The sequence below is a fragment of the Bos taurus genome, chromosome 7, assembly GCF_002263795.3.
Source record: "Bos taurus isolate L1 Dominette 01449 registration number 42190680 breed Hereford chromosome 7, ARS-UCD2.0, whole genome shotgun sequence".
Lineage (NCBI taxonomy): Eukaryota > Metazoa > Chordata > Mammalia > Artiodactyla > Bovidae > Bos > Bos taurus.
Genome location: NC_037334.1, coordinates 96,263,722 through 96,279,918, shown reverse-complemented (window position 1 = coordinate 96,279,918; position 16,197 = coordinate 96,263,722). Strand labels below are relative to the sequence as shown.

General features: G+C 42.1%; 1 protein-coding gene across 2 annotated transcripts in view; it reads left to right on the top strand.

Annotated features, from left to right (window-relative positions):
• Nucleotides 1–16,197, top strand: part of ERAP1 (endoplasmic reticulum aminopeptidase 1) — a 129,802-nt gene that overhangs the window by 18,667 nt on the left and 94,938 nt on the right. The window contains exon 2 of one of the 2 annotated variants that reach the window (XM_059888137.1): nucleotides 6,098–6,138. The exons of the other annotated variant lie outside the window; for it this stretch is intronic. The gene's annotated coding sequence lies outside the window, so the exon portion shown is untranslated. The remainder of the gene's footprint in view (nucleotides 1–6,097; nucleotides 6,139–16,197) is intronic. 2 annotated transcript variants of the gene reach the window in all.

The following is a 16,197-nucleotide window of genomic DNA, read 5'->3' as shown; positions in this document are numbered from 1 at the left end:
ACAAATACTACCAATAATACCAATTACATTTATTAGGCTTGCTTTACGGTTGTAAAAGCACTTTCATATATATTATACCATTGATCCTGAGACCAGTTCTGTGCAGAATTCATGGCATGTATTACCTCATTTTACAAATGAGTAAACTGAAGCTTGATGTGGTTAGGTGACTTGTTGGGATCTTACTAGTGACCACTGGAAGCATCAAGGCAGGGGTCTAGCCTTCCAGCTCTGTCCAGGGCGTTCTCCATGTTACAAGGCAACCAGAGGGACATTGAGGGCCAGAAGGTCCCCACTCTGGAGAGAGATGAGCAAGGGCCACCCTCCTTATAGAGGAGAACATTCCTCCTGGTTCAGCCCGTCTCATCTCACAGAGCACAGTCTGGTAGCATGGGGCAGCCAGCAGAACCATCCCCTATTCTCAGCACACAGTTGCAAAAGAGCAGCTGGGAGGGTGAAGCTGGAGCCTGCCTGCTGTGGGCGGCTGTCCGGTGACTCTGAAGGGCTCTGTGCTCCCGTGGAAGGGAGCCCGGGAACAGCCTGCAAGGGACGAGAAGAGTGCTCCTGTGTGGCTCAGAGACCAGGTCAGCAAACATCTGATGCCTAATAAGCCAGCCTCTGTGCTAGTTACGGGGGGCCAGAGGTGAAGAAAGGCGTTCTGCTGCCCCGTGTGTGTGTATGTTTATGGAGTGGGGAGGTGATCTAACATGAGCTTCATCTTTTTCATCTGAAGCATCAGTCAGTTCAGTCGCTCAGTTGTGTCCTACTCTTTGCGACTCCATGGACTGCAGCATGCCAGGCCTCCCTGTCCATCACCAACTCACGGAGTTTACCCAAACTCATGTCCATTGAGTCAGTGATGCCATCCAGCCATCTCATCTTCTGTTGTCCCTTTCTCCTCCTGCCTTCAATCTTTCCCAACATCAGGGTCTCTTCCAGTGAGTCAGCTCTTCACATCAGGTGGCCAAAGTATTGGAGTTTCAGCTTCAGCATCAGTCCTTCCAATGAATATTCAGGACTGATTTCCTTTAGGATGGACTGGTTGGATCTCCTTGCAGTCCAAGAGACTCTCAAGAGTCTTCTTCGATACCACAATTGGAGAAGAGCATCAATTCTTCAGCACTCAGCTTTCTTTATACTACAACTCTCACATCCATACTTGACCATTGGAAAAACCATAGCTTTGATCAGACAAACCTTTGTTGGTAAAGTAATGTCTCTGCTTTTTAATATGCTGTCTAGGTTGGTCATAGCTTTTCTTCCAAGAAGCGAGCGTCTTTTAATTTCATGGCTGCAGTCACATCTGCAGTGATTTTTGGAGCCCCCCAAAATAAAGTCTGTCACTGTTTCCATTGTTTTCCCATCTATTTGCCATGAAGTGATGGGAGCCAGATGCCATGATCTTCGTTTTCTGAATTTTGAGCTTTAAGCCAACGTTTTCACTCTCCTCTTTCACTTTCATCATTTGAAGCACAGAAGCCCATAATACGTTCTGAAGGAGCAGCCTTCAGAGCCAGGGTTCTTAGCATTCTTTGGTGGCTGATACCATTTGATTTGTGTGCGCCTGTGAACGCGGCACACAGGGGAGTTTTAAAATGAGAATGTCTTGCCAGTATTCGACTTTGTTATTCTTTCTTTTCTCACTTGTATTCCCTTGCTGGCCTTCCATTCTGGGCATGAAATATTAGGGATATTGATTATTTATTTGCATACCATGATTAATCTAAGTTAGGGGTTTCTCTGGGCTCTATTAAGTCAGCACATCTGACAAGTGAAATGCTGGCCCCGGGGAGCGTTGCCATGTGCTGTAAATCTGGTTAACTCTGTTACTGCAGACAAGTGCTGTCAGCCAAATTTAAGGCTCAGAGATATCCGAGAAATGCTCAATTTTCTTTGGCATAAGCCACAAGTCGAATGGCTGTCACCAATCATCAAATTATTAGTTTGAGGTTATCAGGTGCAGTTTAACAAAGAGAAAGTTTATGGTTGCACCGTGACTCAGTGTTTGCCGTAACCAAACTGACCTCCCATTGTGGCTTAACGGCAAAAGCATGTAGAAGCTACAGTTCAGCCTCTTCGCCCCTCCAACCTGCTGCTCCCTGTTCTTGTTCTCACAAATTCCTGTCTCAGCTTTGCCCTCTGACCCATTTTGAACACATATTGGGGACCTGATCTTGGCTTAACCTTTGGACATAATTTAAAAAATATTTTCCCTCTGAGCTCACTTGTTTTCTTCCTTACTCTCTTCTCTGGCCCCGAGGGACTTGCCATCTAGGCCTGGATATAAAATAAATTTTATTTAGTCAGGATTAAGATAGGCTGAATAAATACATGTTTCTCACCAGATACATGTCTCTTAAATTTAAGGGTATTTTGAGCTAATGGGACACAATACTGTATTACTGGTATGGTTTTACCCCTAATAACTCAAAAGCAAGAGGCATAGAGTAGTGATTATAGAGTCTCTGGAGACAGGCTACTGGGATCTGAAACTCAGTTCTGTGTTACTTGCTTGTGTAACTTTGGGGAAGTCACTTAGTTTCTCTGAGTCCAGTTTCCTCACCTGTAAGGTGGGAATGATAAGATAGCTGCCTCACAGTTACATGAGAAATCTTAACTGTTTATGTTACATCTTTCTTAGTTCATTACAGAAAAAAATGTGTTGAGAGTTTTCTATGTCAGGCAGTGTGCTAGCTATTGAGGAAAAATGAGCATAAGATGCAGTTTTTCCCCCAGAAAACTCATCTCTATTGGGAAAAACAAAAAGGCAGCAGTGGCTTAGTGTGATAAGTGTGTAGGAGGAGTAAGACAAGATGCTCTGTGAGCATGTAGGAGCCCAATTGAACCCAGCCATGGGCAGTCCAGGAAGGCTTCCTCGAGGAAGTGACATGACACTGAATCCTGAAATATGAGAGGGTATTAGCCAGGCAGAGAGAAGATCACATCCTAGGCAAAGAAAGCAACATATGCAGAGGTCTGGAGGCAGAAGAAAAAATGGGTCACACTGGGAGGGAGAGTAACTTGTTCAGTGGAGTGATTGTGGTGCAACCTGAACGAGAAAGATCTGTAAGGATGAGGCTCTGAGGGAAGGAGCCCGGTGAGATTGCAGCCATCAGGATGCAGAAAGAGCAGATGGCAGTCAGGGTCCAGAGGAGGGAGATAAAAGAAGCGACTGGTCAGTGTTCACAAGATCCAGAAGAGGTAAGAGACGCAGAACCCAGCAGAAGACCGAAATTAGTAAAATGAGGACATTTTAATCAGAAAGTCAGTTCAGTTCAGTTCAGTCACTCGGTCGTGTCCGACTCTTTGCCACCCCATGGACTGTAGCACACCAGGCCTCCCTGTCCATCACCAACTCACGGAGTTTACCCAAACTCATGTCCATCGAGTCGGTGATGCCATCCAACCAGCTCATCCTCTGTCATCCCCTTCTCCTCCGACCTTCAATCTTTCCCAGCATCAGGGTCTTTTCCAATGAGTCAGTTCTTTGCATCAGGTGGCCAACATATTGGAGTTTCAGCTTCAGCATCAGTCCTTCCAATGAATACCCAGGACTGATCTCCTTTAGGATGGACTGGTTGTATCTCTTTGCAGTCCAAGGGACTCTCAAGAGTCTTCTCCGACACCACAGTTCAAAAGCATCAATTCTTTGGTGCTCAGCTTTCTTTATAGTCTAACTCTCACATCTGTACATGACTACTGGAAAAACCATAGCTTTGACTAGATGGACCTTTGTTGGCAAAGTAATGTCTCTGCTTTTTAATATGCTATCTAGGTTGGTCATAACTTTTCTTCCAAGGAGCAAGCGTCTTTTAATTTCATGACTGTAGTCACCATCTGCAGTGATTTTGAAGCCCAAGAAAATAAAGTCTTTCACAATAAAGAAAGTCAGTGGCACACATTTCATATAGTGTTACATGGGAGAGACGGATGATACCAGTGCCCCCAGTGAGAACAGAGCCTGGGGTGGGGGGAAGGGGGCGGGCCAAACATGGCTGGGGGGACCGGCCATGAATCTATAGCCAAGGGCTAATTAATGGGATGAGGGCAACAGAGCAGAAGCAGCAGCCAAATTGATATGAATGGTTACAGTGAACTGTGAACTAGCTCTTTCAATATTCCTGAGCGCAGGATGGGTGCTGGGATGTGAGACTCTGAGCGTGTTGAAAGCAAGGTGGAAGTTTATATCAGAGTGCTCAAACTGAATTAGACTCTAGCATATTCACATTCCAGAGGGGCTAATAACTTATCTCTTTCCAAACTAATATTCTTTAAATATTGATATTTGGATAAAATGTGTTTGTAGGGGGGTTGCATACTGCATGTAAGGAAGAGAAAATAGTTTTTCCCCAATGGTCCCAGCAATTCAGATGTGGGCCACGGTCTTTCCCAGCACTGTAATTAATAAGACCCTCTCTTTCTTAGATGACAGTCAAGCACGTAGCTTGAGGTCTCATCCTGTTTTGCATCTCAGGAATTTTAACACTGTTCCTTCAAACTCCATACAGTGGTCTTCTTTACAAAAATTTCAGCATTTGCAAATTCCCCCCTCTCATGACATTTCCCATGAGGTTTTAGCAAGGAGTGACATTTAAAATATTTAATACTCGGTGCTATATACATGGGCTTCCCTGGTGGCTCAGTAGTGAAGAATCTGTCTGCCAATGCAGGAGATGCAAGTTCGATTCTTGGGTTGGGAAGATCCCCTGGAGAAGGAAAGGACAACCCACTCTAGTATGCTTGCCTGGAAAATCCCATGGACAGAGGAGCCTGCAGGCTACAGTCCATGGGGTCACAGAAGAGTCAGACATGACTTATCAACTAAAAACAACTATACACATACCAATTAGAATGGCATCTGCATTAGTGCAGAGCAAAGCCTGGATGACTGCTGGGCCAGACATTAAACCTTCTGTGTCTGGTTGGTAAAGAAGTCCAGAGTGGGATGAGCTGGGGTGGTGGGGAACTTCTGGAAGTCCCAGGGTAGAAACTAGGGAGACCAAAACAGGGGTCTAGAGACCTGCAGGCTCAGAAAAACCATATGGAAATATTTCAACATTTGAACTACTGGAGCAATTATGCTGTTCGTATCTGTTAATCATCAGCTCTGGTTTTGACACCCATCAGAGGTTGGTGCTGTGGTAAAGCACTTAGCTCTACTATTTTCTGAGTCCAGCTGTGGGCTTCTGTGATGCTGAGAGGAGGTGTCCTGGGGCAGAAAGGCAGATGATCTACATGAGACACGCTGGGTGTTTACTGGAGGAGAAAAAACACAACCTGCAAACACATACGTGCATACACGTGTGCGTGTGTGAGTGAATTTGCACTGATTACCAGAGAACCGAAAATTCCCTTCCTCTTTACCTTTCTATTCCTTTTCCCTATAAGACCAAGAAGGAGATGTCTTAGAGTTCAAATTCACTTGACTGTGAAAGCAAATCTAAGTGTAGTTCAAGCTCTTAAATGGGAGAAAGGTGGAAATAACCCAAAGGTGACCAAAGTCTGCTGCAATCTCCTCTGCTGCTGCTGCTGCTAAGTCGCTTCAGTCGTGTCTGACTCTGTGCGACCCCATAGACAGCAGCCCACCAGGCTCTGCCGTCCCTGGGATTCTCCAGACAAGAACACTGGAGTGGGTTGCCATTTCCTTCTCCAATGCATGAAAGTGAAAAGTGAAAGTGAAGTCGCTCAGTCGTGTCCGACTCTTCGCAACCCCATGGATTGCAGCCCACCAGGCTCCTCCGTCCATGGGATTTTCCAGGCAAGAGTACTGGAGTGGGGTGCCATGCAATCTCCTCTGGTGGTGAGCTAAAGCTTAAAAACTGCATCACCGCTTTTTTTTTTTTTTTTTTTTTGAGAAAAATGGCTGGTTGCTGCTTCCTGCTGGAGAGGAAGCATAGTCTTTACCCTAAAATCAGGAGTTGCTGTGCAATTCACTAGGGAAGCCCCACAGCCACCTTTGTCAGGTAACAGCTCTGCCCACCAACTTGGGTTGATTTTTCCTCCAAAGCCTTCCTGATACATAGTTGTTTCAAGAGTGAGAGAGTCAATGTATCTTGTGAAAATAGCTTTGACAGAATTACTGTTTACATTCTTGCAGCTCAAGTTCATGGGATATTTCTTCAATTTTCCTCATCACAGGTAAGAAGTCCTAGTGGTGAGTACCTTCATTACGTTGTTATCATAATAATGATGATGCGAACATGTAGTCTGTTCTCTTATGTGTTTCTTTAATGCCAATTCACTCAAGTGTGTTAGAAAATAAATCGAAGCTTGTTAAAAATGTTAAGAGTTTGAGCAACAATTTGAATCAGGTAGCATCAAAACAGACGTGTCATGCATGCTGTACCAACAGGAGCCAGGGGAAAGACTTTAACAGAGAAGAGATAGAGGCAAAGCAAGGAAACTACTTGATTGGCTATAGTTTAAGCAGTTGCTTTCTTTGAATAAGCCTGGTTGGTTATTTGTGATTGGTTGTCCTTCGGTTTCCATTTCTTAACCTTGAGACATTTATAGGTTTGGGGTTGGTTTGCTTAGTAGACTGCTAATATGTTAGAACCATCTCATTCTGTTGATTACTTGTTTGATTGACTTAGTATATGTATTTCTAAATTGGAGAATAAGGGCAGTATATTGTGGAAGCTGGGTGGGTTCATACATAATTTTCCTCAGCATGTTAATGTTTCAAAGCCAAGCTTTCTCACAATTAGGAAGCTTCTGAGAGTATTAAAACTTAAGATAAAAGCTAAAAATTCTGCAGAAATACCTTTTCTTTGTATGAAATGTGGCTTGTTAGAAGCTTCAAGAATTGCTTCATTTTCTCATTAAGCTCTCTGGGGAGTTTCAGGTAGAGAGGACAAGTGGAAAGATGTTTACTCCATGTTAAAAGAGAATGATAAATTAGGCCATTCTTGGATTGTATTTTAAATTTTGGTTAAATTATTTCTGTGGAACTGCTTGTCTTCAAGGACATTCATTTCAAAGAAAGAAAGCATGGTTCTAGTTCAAAAGGCTATAAAACTGATTCAAATGTATTCTTTTTAATGGCTGAGTAATACTCCATTGTGTATATGTACCACAGCTTTCTTAGCATCCAATTAAATACATTTAAATTAAAAAAAAAATTGAGTGACTGAGGTTCTAAGGCAAATGCCCATGGAAATTTAACCATGCTAGCATCATTTTGTTAGAATTCTGATTGGTTTCGTTAGGGTACTGATTTTGAAGTCATATTTTTATCAATATATATTATATATATATAATTATGTATTATAATAATTATTATTATATATTCCTTCTTCCTTGGAGAAGAAAATGGCAACCCACTCCAGTGTTCTTGCCTGGAGAATCCCAGGGATGGGGGAGCCTCATGGGCTGCCATCTATGGGGTCGCACAGAGTCCGGGACACAACTGAAGTGACTTAGCAGTAGCAGCATAATTTTATTAGAATTCTAATTTGTTTTGTTAGGGTGTTGATTTCAAAGTCATATTTTTATCAATATATATTATTATATATTATATATTATATTAGTTTCAGATATACAACATAGTGATTCAAAATTTTGATAGATTAAACTCCATATAAAATTATTATAAAATATTGGTCACATTCCCTGCACTTTACAGTGTATCCTTGTAGCTTATTTATTTTATATATAATGTATGTGATTAGTCACCCAGTCATGTCTGACTCTTTGTATGAACTGTACATGTATGGACTGGCATGGACTGTAGCCTGCCAGGCTCCTCTGTCCATGTAGATTCTCCAGGCAAGAATACTGGAGTGGGTTGCCATGCCCTCCTCCAGGGGATCTTCCCAACCTAGGGATTGAACGCAGGTCTCCTGCATTGCAGGCAGATTCTCTACCGTCTGAGCCACCAGGGAAGCCTATATACATATACATAATTGTTTGTGCTGATAAATATCCTACTCCTAGCCCTTCCCTGCTCTCATCTCCCCAGCAGTAACTGCTAGCTTGTTCTCTGTATCTGTGAGCTTGTTTCTGCTTTGTTATATTAATTCATTTGTTTTATTTTGTAGATGCCACATATAAGTGGTAACATAGAGTATTTGTCTTTTTTCTGTCTGACTTATTTCACTAAGCATTATACCCTCCAAGTCCATCCATATTGTTGCAAAAGGCAAAATTTTCATACTTTTTATGGCTGAGTAATATTCCATTGTATATATACACCACATTTTATCCATTCATCAATGAATACTAGATTGCTTCTGTATCTTGATTATTATAAATAATGCTACTATGGATGTTGAAGTGCATTTATCTACTCCAATTAGTGTTTTATTTTTCTTCAGATACATACCTAGGGATGAAATTGCTGCATTATATGGTAGTTCTATTTTTAGTTTTTTGAGGAACATCCACACTGTTTTCCATAGTGGATTTTCAAATTTACATTTGCACCAGCAATTTATAAGGGTTCTGTTTTATCTACATCTGTACCAAATATCTGTTATTTGTGGTCTTTTTTTGATGCTAGCCATTCTGATAGGTGTGAGGAGATATCTTTATTGTGGTTTTGATCTGCATTTCTCCAGTAGCTAGTGATGTTGAGCATCTTTTCATATGCCTGTTAGCTATCTGTCTTTTTAGGTCTTCAATTTTTCAGTTGGGTTTTTTTTTTTTTTTTTTTTATTGAATTGTAAGAGTTGTTTATACATTTTGGATTTTATCCCTTTATTGGTCACATTATTTACAAATACTTCCTCCCCTTCTGCAAGTTGTCTTTTTGTTTTGTCTAAACAGTTTCCTTTGCTGTTCAAAAGCTTTTAAGTTCAGTTCAGTCCCATTTGTTTATTTTTGCTTTTGTTTCCTTTGCCTTGCGAGACAGATTCAAAAAAATATTGCTATGATTTATGTCAAAGTGTATTCTGCCTATATTTTCTACAAGGGGTTTTATAGTTTACAGTATTAATATTTAGGTCTTGAATCCGATATTTGTAAATGCTATGAGAAGATGTTCTAATTTCATGCTTTTACATGTAGCTGTCAGATTTTTCAGGCACCACTTAGTGAAGAGAATGTCTTTTCCCATTGTATATTCTTACACCCTTTGTTGTAGATTAATTGACCATAAGTGCATACGTTTGTTTCGGGACTCTGTTCTGTTCCATTGAACAGAACCATATGGCTCTGTTTTTGTGTCAGTACCATACTGTTTTGATTACTGTGAATTTATCAGATCAGATCAGTCGCTCAGTCATGTCCGACTTTTTGAGACCCCATGAACCGCAGCACGCCAGGCCTCCCTGTCCATCACCAACTCCCGGAGTTCACTCAGACTCATGTCCATCGAGTCAGTGATGCCATCCAGCCATCTCATCCTCTGTCGTCCCCTTCTCCTCTTGCCCCCAATCCCTCCCAGCATCAGGGTCTTTTCCAATGAGTCAACTCTTCCCATGAGGTAGCCAAAATACTGGAGTTTCAGCTTTAGCATCATTCCTTCCAAAGAACACCCAGGACTGATCTCCTTCAGAATGGACTGGTAGGATCTCCTTGCAGTCCAAGGGACTCTCAAGAGTCTTCTCCAACACCACAGTTCAAAAGCATCAATTCTTCGGCACTCAGCCTTCTTTACAGTCCAACTCTCACATCCATACATGACCACAGGAAAAACCATAGCCTTGACTAGATGGACCTTTGTTGGCAAAGTAATGTCTCTGCTTTTGAATATGCTATCTAGGTTGGTCATAACTTTCCTTCCAAGGAGTAAGCGTCTTTTAATTTCATGGCTGCAATCACCATCTGCAGTGATTTTGGAGCCCCCCAAAATAAAGTCTGCCACTGTTTCCACTGTTTCCCCATCTATTTCCCATGAAGTGATGGGACCAGATGCCATGATCTTCGTTTTCTGAATGTTGAGCTTTAAGCCAACCTTTTCACTCTCCTCTTTCATTTTAATCAATAGGCTTTTTAGTTCCTCTTCACTTTCTGCCATAAGGGTGGTGTCATCTGCATATCTGAGGTTATTGATATTTCTCCCACCAATCTTGATTCCAGCTTGTGCTTCTTCCAGCCCAGCGTTTCTCATGATGTACTCTGCATAGAAGTTAAATAAGCAGGGTGACAATATACAGCCTTGATGTACTCCTTTTCCTATTTGGAACCAGTCTGTTGTTCCATGTCCAGTTCTAACTGTTGCTTCCTGACCTGCATATAGGTTTCTCAAGAGGCCAGTCAGGTGGTCTGGTATTCCCATCTCTTTCAGAATTTTCCACAGTTGGTTGTGATCCACACAGTCAAAGGCTTTGGCATAGTCAATAAAGAGAAATAGATGTTTTTCTGGAACTCTCTTGCTTTTTCGATGATCCATTGGATGTTGGCAATTTGATCTCTGGTTCCTCTGCCTTTTCTAAAACCAGCCTGAACATCTGGAAGTTCACGGTTCACATATTGCTGAAGCCTGGCTTGGAGAATTTTGAGCATTACTTTACTAGCATGTGAGATGAATGCGATTGTGCGGTAGTTTGAGCATTCTTTGGCATTGCCTTTCTTTGGGACTGGAATTAAAACTGACCTTTTCCAGTCCTATGGCCACTGCTGAGTTTTCCAAATTTGCTGGCATATTGAGTGCAGCACTTTCACAGCATCACCTTTCAGCATTTGAAATAGCTCAACTAAAATTCCATCACCTCCACTAGCTTTGTTCATAGTGATGCTTTCTAAGGCCCACTTGACTTCACATTCCAGGATGTCTGGCTCTAGGTGAGTGATCACACCATTGTGATTATCTGGGTTGTGAAGATTTTTTTGTATAGTTCTGCTGTGTATTCTTGCCACCTCTTCTTAATATCTTCTGCTTCTGTTAGGTCCATACCATTTCTGTCCTTTATCGAGCCCATCTTCTCTTGGTATCTCTAATTTTCTTAAAGAGATCTCTAGTCTTTCCCATTCTGTTGCTTTCCTCTATTTCTTTGCATTGATCACCAAGGAAGGCTTTCTTATCTCTTCTTGCTGTTCTTTGGAACTCTGCATTCAGATGCTTATATCTTTCCTTTTCTCCTTTGCTTTTCACTTCTCTTCTTTTCACAGCTATGTGTAAGGCCTCATCAGACAGCCATTTTGCTTTTTTGCATTTCTTTTCCATGGGGATGGTCTTGATCCCTGTCTCCTGTACAATGTAATGAACCTCCATCCATAGTTCATCAGGCACTCTATCTATCAGATCTAGTCCCTTAAATCTATTTCTCTCTTCTACTGTATAATCATAAGGGATTTGACTTAGGTCATACCTGAATGGTCTAGTGGTTTTCCCTACTTTCTTCAGTTTAAGTCTGAATTTGGCAATAAGGAGTTCATGATCTGAGCCACAGTCAGCTCCTGGTCTTGTTTTTGCTGACTGTATAGAGCTTCTCCATCTTTGGCTGCAAAGAATATAATCAATCAGATTTTGGTGTTGACCATCTGGTGATGTCCATGTATAGAGTCTTCTCTTGTGTTGTTGGAAGAGGGTGTTTGTTATGACCAGTGCATTTTCTTGGCAAAACTCTATTAATCTTTGCCCTGCTTCATTCTGTATTCCAAGGCCAAATGTGCCTATTACTCCATGTGTTTCTTGACTTCCTACTTTTGCATTCCAGTCCCCTATAATGAAAAGGACATCTTTTTTGGGTGTTAGTTCTAAAAGGTCTTATAGGTCTTCATAGAACCGTTCAACTTTAGCTTCTTCAGCATTACTGGTTGGGGTATAGACTTGGATTACCGTGATATTGAATGGTTTGCCTTGGAAACGAACAGAGATCATTCTGTCGTTTTTGAGATTGCATCCAAGTACTGCATTTCGGACTCTTTTGTTGACCACGATGCCTACTCCATTTCTTCTGAGGGATTCCTGCTTACAGTAGTAGATATAATGGTCATCTGAGTTAAATTCACCCATTCCAGTCCATTTTAGTTTGCTGATTCCTAGAATGTCAACGTTCACTCTTGCCATCTCTTGTTTGACCACTTCTAATTTGCCTTGATTCATGGACCTGACATTCCAGGTTCCTATGCAATATTGCTATTTACAGCATCGGATCTTGCTTCTATCACAGCTGGGTATTGTTTTTGCTTTGGCTCCATCCCTTCATTCTTTCTGGAGTTTTTTCTCCACTGATCTGCAGTAGCATATTGGGCACCTACTGACCTGGGGAGTTCTTCTTTCAGTATCCTATCATTTTGCCTTTTCATACTGTTCATGGGGTTCTCAAGGCAAGAATACTGGTTTGCCATTCCCTTCTCCAGTGGACCACATTCTGTCAGATCTCTCCACCATGACCCGCCCATCTTGTGTTGCCCCATGGGCATGGCTTAGTTTCATTGAGTTAGACAAGCCTGTGATCCTAGTGTGATTAGATTGACTAGTTTCCTGTGAGTATGGTTTCAGTGTGTCTGCCCTCTGATGCCCTCTTGCAACACCTACCGTCTTACTTGGGTTTCTCTTACCTTGGGCATGGGTTATCTCTTCACGGCTGCTCCAGCAAAGCGCAGCCACTGCTCCTTACCTTGGATGAGGGGTATCTCCTCACCACCACCCTTACTGACCTTCAACGTGGGATAGCTCTTCTAGGCCCTCCTGCGCCCACGCAGCCACCACTCCTTGGACATGGGGTTGCTCCTCCCAGTCACCGCCCTGGCCTCGGGCATGGGGTAGCTCCTCCCGGCCACCACCCCTGGCCTCAGGTGTGGGGGCATGGAGTAGCTCCTCTCGGCCGCCGCCTCTGACGTTGGACGCGGGTAGCTCCTCCTGGCCGCCGCCCCTGACCTCAGACTTGGGTAGCTCCTCTCGGCCATTCCTGCACCGTCGCAGCCTGGCACTCTCGGCTGCTGCCCCTGACCTCGGAAGTGGGGTAACTCCTTTTGGCCACCGCCCTTTGGGCATGGGGTCCTCCCGGCTTCCGCCCCTGACCTGGACATGGGGTAGTTCCTCTGGGCCACGTTTTGTGCACCGGTCGCAGCCGCCCTGTTACCTTAGAATGTATATTATGGGAGTGGGTCTGGTAAGATCTTTACAAGCTTGAGACATTCTTTTGATTTATTGTAGGAACTAATTTAGAAAAGTATATAATTCCCTTGCTTAGACTAGCGAGGGGGGCACTCTCTGTCCCCCTTCCGATGTCTATGTCAGAACCTTTCTCTGTCCCTTTTTCACTTTAATAAAACTCTGCTACACAAAAGCTCTTGAGTGATCAAGCCTGGTCCCTGGTCCCGAAGCTAAATCTTCTTCTTCGGAAGCCATGAATCCAACATTGTTCACCGTAAGCTATCCAAAGGAACGTTGCCTTTCTAAGTTTGTTATCCTGTTTACAGTGTGAATAAATACAACTCATATTATTCAAACCCTTTCTGGGAGAAAATGGGTCCCCTGGGCCCAGTTAAGCTGCTCATAGCGGCCCTTCTTACCTAACGGGTGACTTTATAGCTTTGAGCTCTTGGTATTTGTCTCTTTTTACACATTTCTGACTGGAGATAAGTACACAACCATTGATACTGATTTTTGGAATAATTTTTGGAACCTTTTAGCATTGATATGAGGTGAAAGGAAGTTTAGCCTTTCTGTTTGGGCATCATCGAATCAGATTTACCTGCAGACTTCTGGTCTATTTCGACTGCAGTCTAGTTCTGGTTCTCTTCTACCTTCTGTCTACATGTTGTTTCAAACTAGGGCTGAGAGCAAACGACCTCTGCCCTGGAATCAGCGGCCTCAGTCCTGTCCAAAGAGAGCGTTGGTTTTCCCACCCTTCTTTGGCAGGCTTCTGGGTATGATGATTAGTTTGCTCTTCCTGGTTTCAGCAGAGTTTTGGGCCTCGATCCTTCATCTGCTTTGCTCTGTATTTGTTGAGTGAATGAACAAGTACGCATCAATCAGTCCAGTCTCCCAACCCTGCTCCTTGAAACAAATCAAAGGACATGATTTTTAACCACCTAAGAAAAATGTTTTAATAAAATGTCTCTAGAAAATCAAATTTAAAATCATCTACAGCCTGTAACATATTATTCTGCCTTATTTTATTGTGTGTAGAGTGCATTCATTTTTCAAGGTGGATGAATCATAAGCTAATTTAAAACAATTTAGCCATGAAAATCCCTGTAGCATGTGCAGAACTAAGATTAAATTTAAGGCAATAATAATTCCCTGTCAGGAGAAAATGAATATATTTCATCATGGTACTTCACTTGAAAAGTAATTGAGTCACCATTTCTATTCCCATTACCATCTGAACATTGTAAAACTAAATTAAAAACTATGAAATTGTAATATGGTTATTTGAAAAGTCTATTTTAATTGTTAGACTTGAATGTGAGACTTTGCATCTAACACAAGTTATTTTTTCAAAAGTAGGAAAGCCCTAAATTATATTTATGGAAACAGAATATCATTTGGAGCATGAAATGAAAGTACTATTCATATATCTTGTCATAAAATTTTAACTAGAAAATTCTGGGAATGGATTTTTTTCAATATTTCTCTCAAACCTAAGAACAAATCTTTCTTAAGCTACAGACCTAGATATTCAAAAATTGTATTTTTTTTCCTGTCTTGAGCCCCCAGTACACCCAATAATAGAGAATTACTTTTAGAAATTCAGGAGTCAAATCAGGATTTTCTTAGTGAATTCTGGGATTATGTGTTTCTTGTTCAGGGTTTATTTACTACCTGGAAGTGGGGAGAGGGCTTTAAGTTACACACAGATGGGGGCGGTTGTTGGAGACAGGGGCCTGGTCCTCAAACAGCATTTATCTTCTCATAAAAATGATACTCGTTTATGTTACCACCATCAGGTTTCATGCTTCTGAGTATACATGGCCAGAAAAATGTAGCTCCCCTTGTTACGGCAGATCAGGGAATCTGATAACCTTGGTCCGTGGCAAAAGAAGAAGTAGGAGTTTTGGAAGTGAATCAGATTTAGGCTTCTACTACAGATGTTGGATGAATGAATGAACACATAAATAAGTAAATGTTTCTGTTGCTACAGTTTTGAGAACCAGGAAGCTACTTGTCTCTCTTTCCACAGGACAGAACTGGTCTGTTTGTTTATCGCTTGTTCTCAGCTGTCAGAGGATTTGCTGCTTGCCTTTTCCTTGTGCCGTTCCTGCCACTGGTTTCCTTTACTCTTCCTGTTTTGTTTTTGCTTTTTCTTTTTATTTCCCCTGGCTTGTATTCTTTCTCCTATATGCCTTGGCTTTCCTGAGAAAAGGTTGATATTGCGTTGCCTTTTTCGGCCAGACTCGTCTTGCACTAGCCGCCCCAGAGTAAGGAGCAGAGCTGTGTTCTTTGGCTCTTCATGACTGTATCTGCTGCTTCAGTAGGACCCAGACTGGGCCAACAAAACCCAAAGAGGAAAAACTGCATAAACAAATGTTTGACATTATCTAGTGATCAAGCATTCCAGTCTAATTATAGTGCTAGACTATGCCAAGCATTGATTTGTCTCCTGAGTTTGCAGAGGGCACTAGACTTTTGTTTTCTCATAATTAGTTTCTAACCTAATTAATATGTAGGTTCTGATGAACTGGCTCATTCTTCATCAGTAGAAGGAGACCCCAGTGTCAGGCTTGTGTAGTGTAAGTTCACCCCATTCTCAAACTCATGCTTTAATCGAGTAATTGCTTAGAAAATCACTTTGAGATAATCAGCTCAAAATCCTGCCTTCAATTAGAAGAAAAGTTCATTTAATTACTTTCACTTTCCACTTTCCACTTTCCACTTTCATGCATGGGAGAAGGAAATGGCAACCCACTCCAGTGTTCTTGCCTGGAGAATCCCAGGGATGGGGGAGCCTGGTGGGCTGCCATCTATGGGGTCGCACAGGGTCGGACATGACTGAAGCGATGCAGCAGCAGCAGCATTTAATTACTATAAAGGATTAATTAAATGCAGACCATAATTTAATTATCCCAGACCTACTGAATCCAGAATCTGCATGTTGACAAGATTCCTATGAAATTCATATGCATGTTAAAGTTTAAGAAGACCAGTTCTCAAACTTGGTGGCATAGTGCAATAACCCCTGGAGTTATTAAAACTTACTGCTGGTTAGCTTCCTCTTAAGAAGATTCTGATTCAGCTGGCATGGGGTCTGGTTTAAGCATCAGGATTTGTGAAAAACTTCTTAGGTCTTTCTAATGTGCAGAAAACTTTGAGAATCACTGGTCAAGGAGAGTGAAAGGCTAAATAGACCAGAACAGTCATCC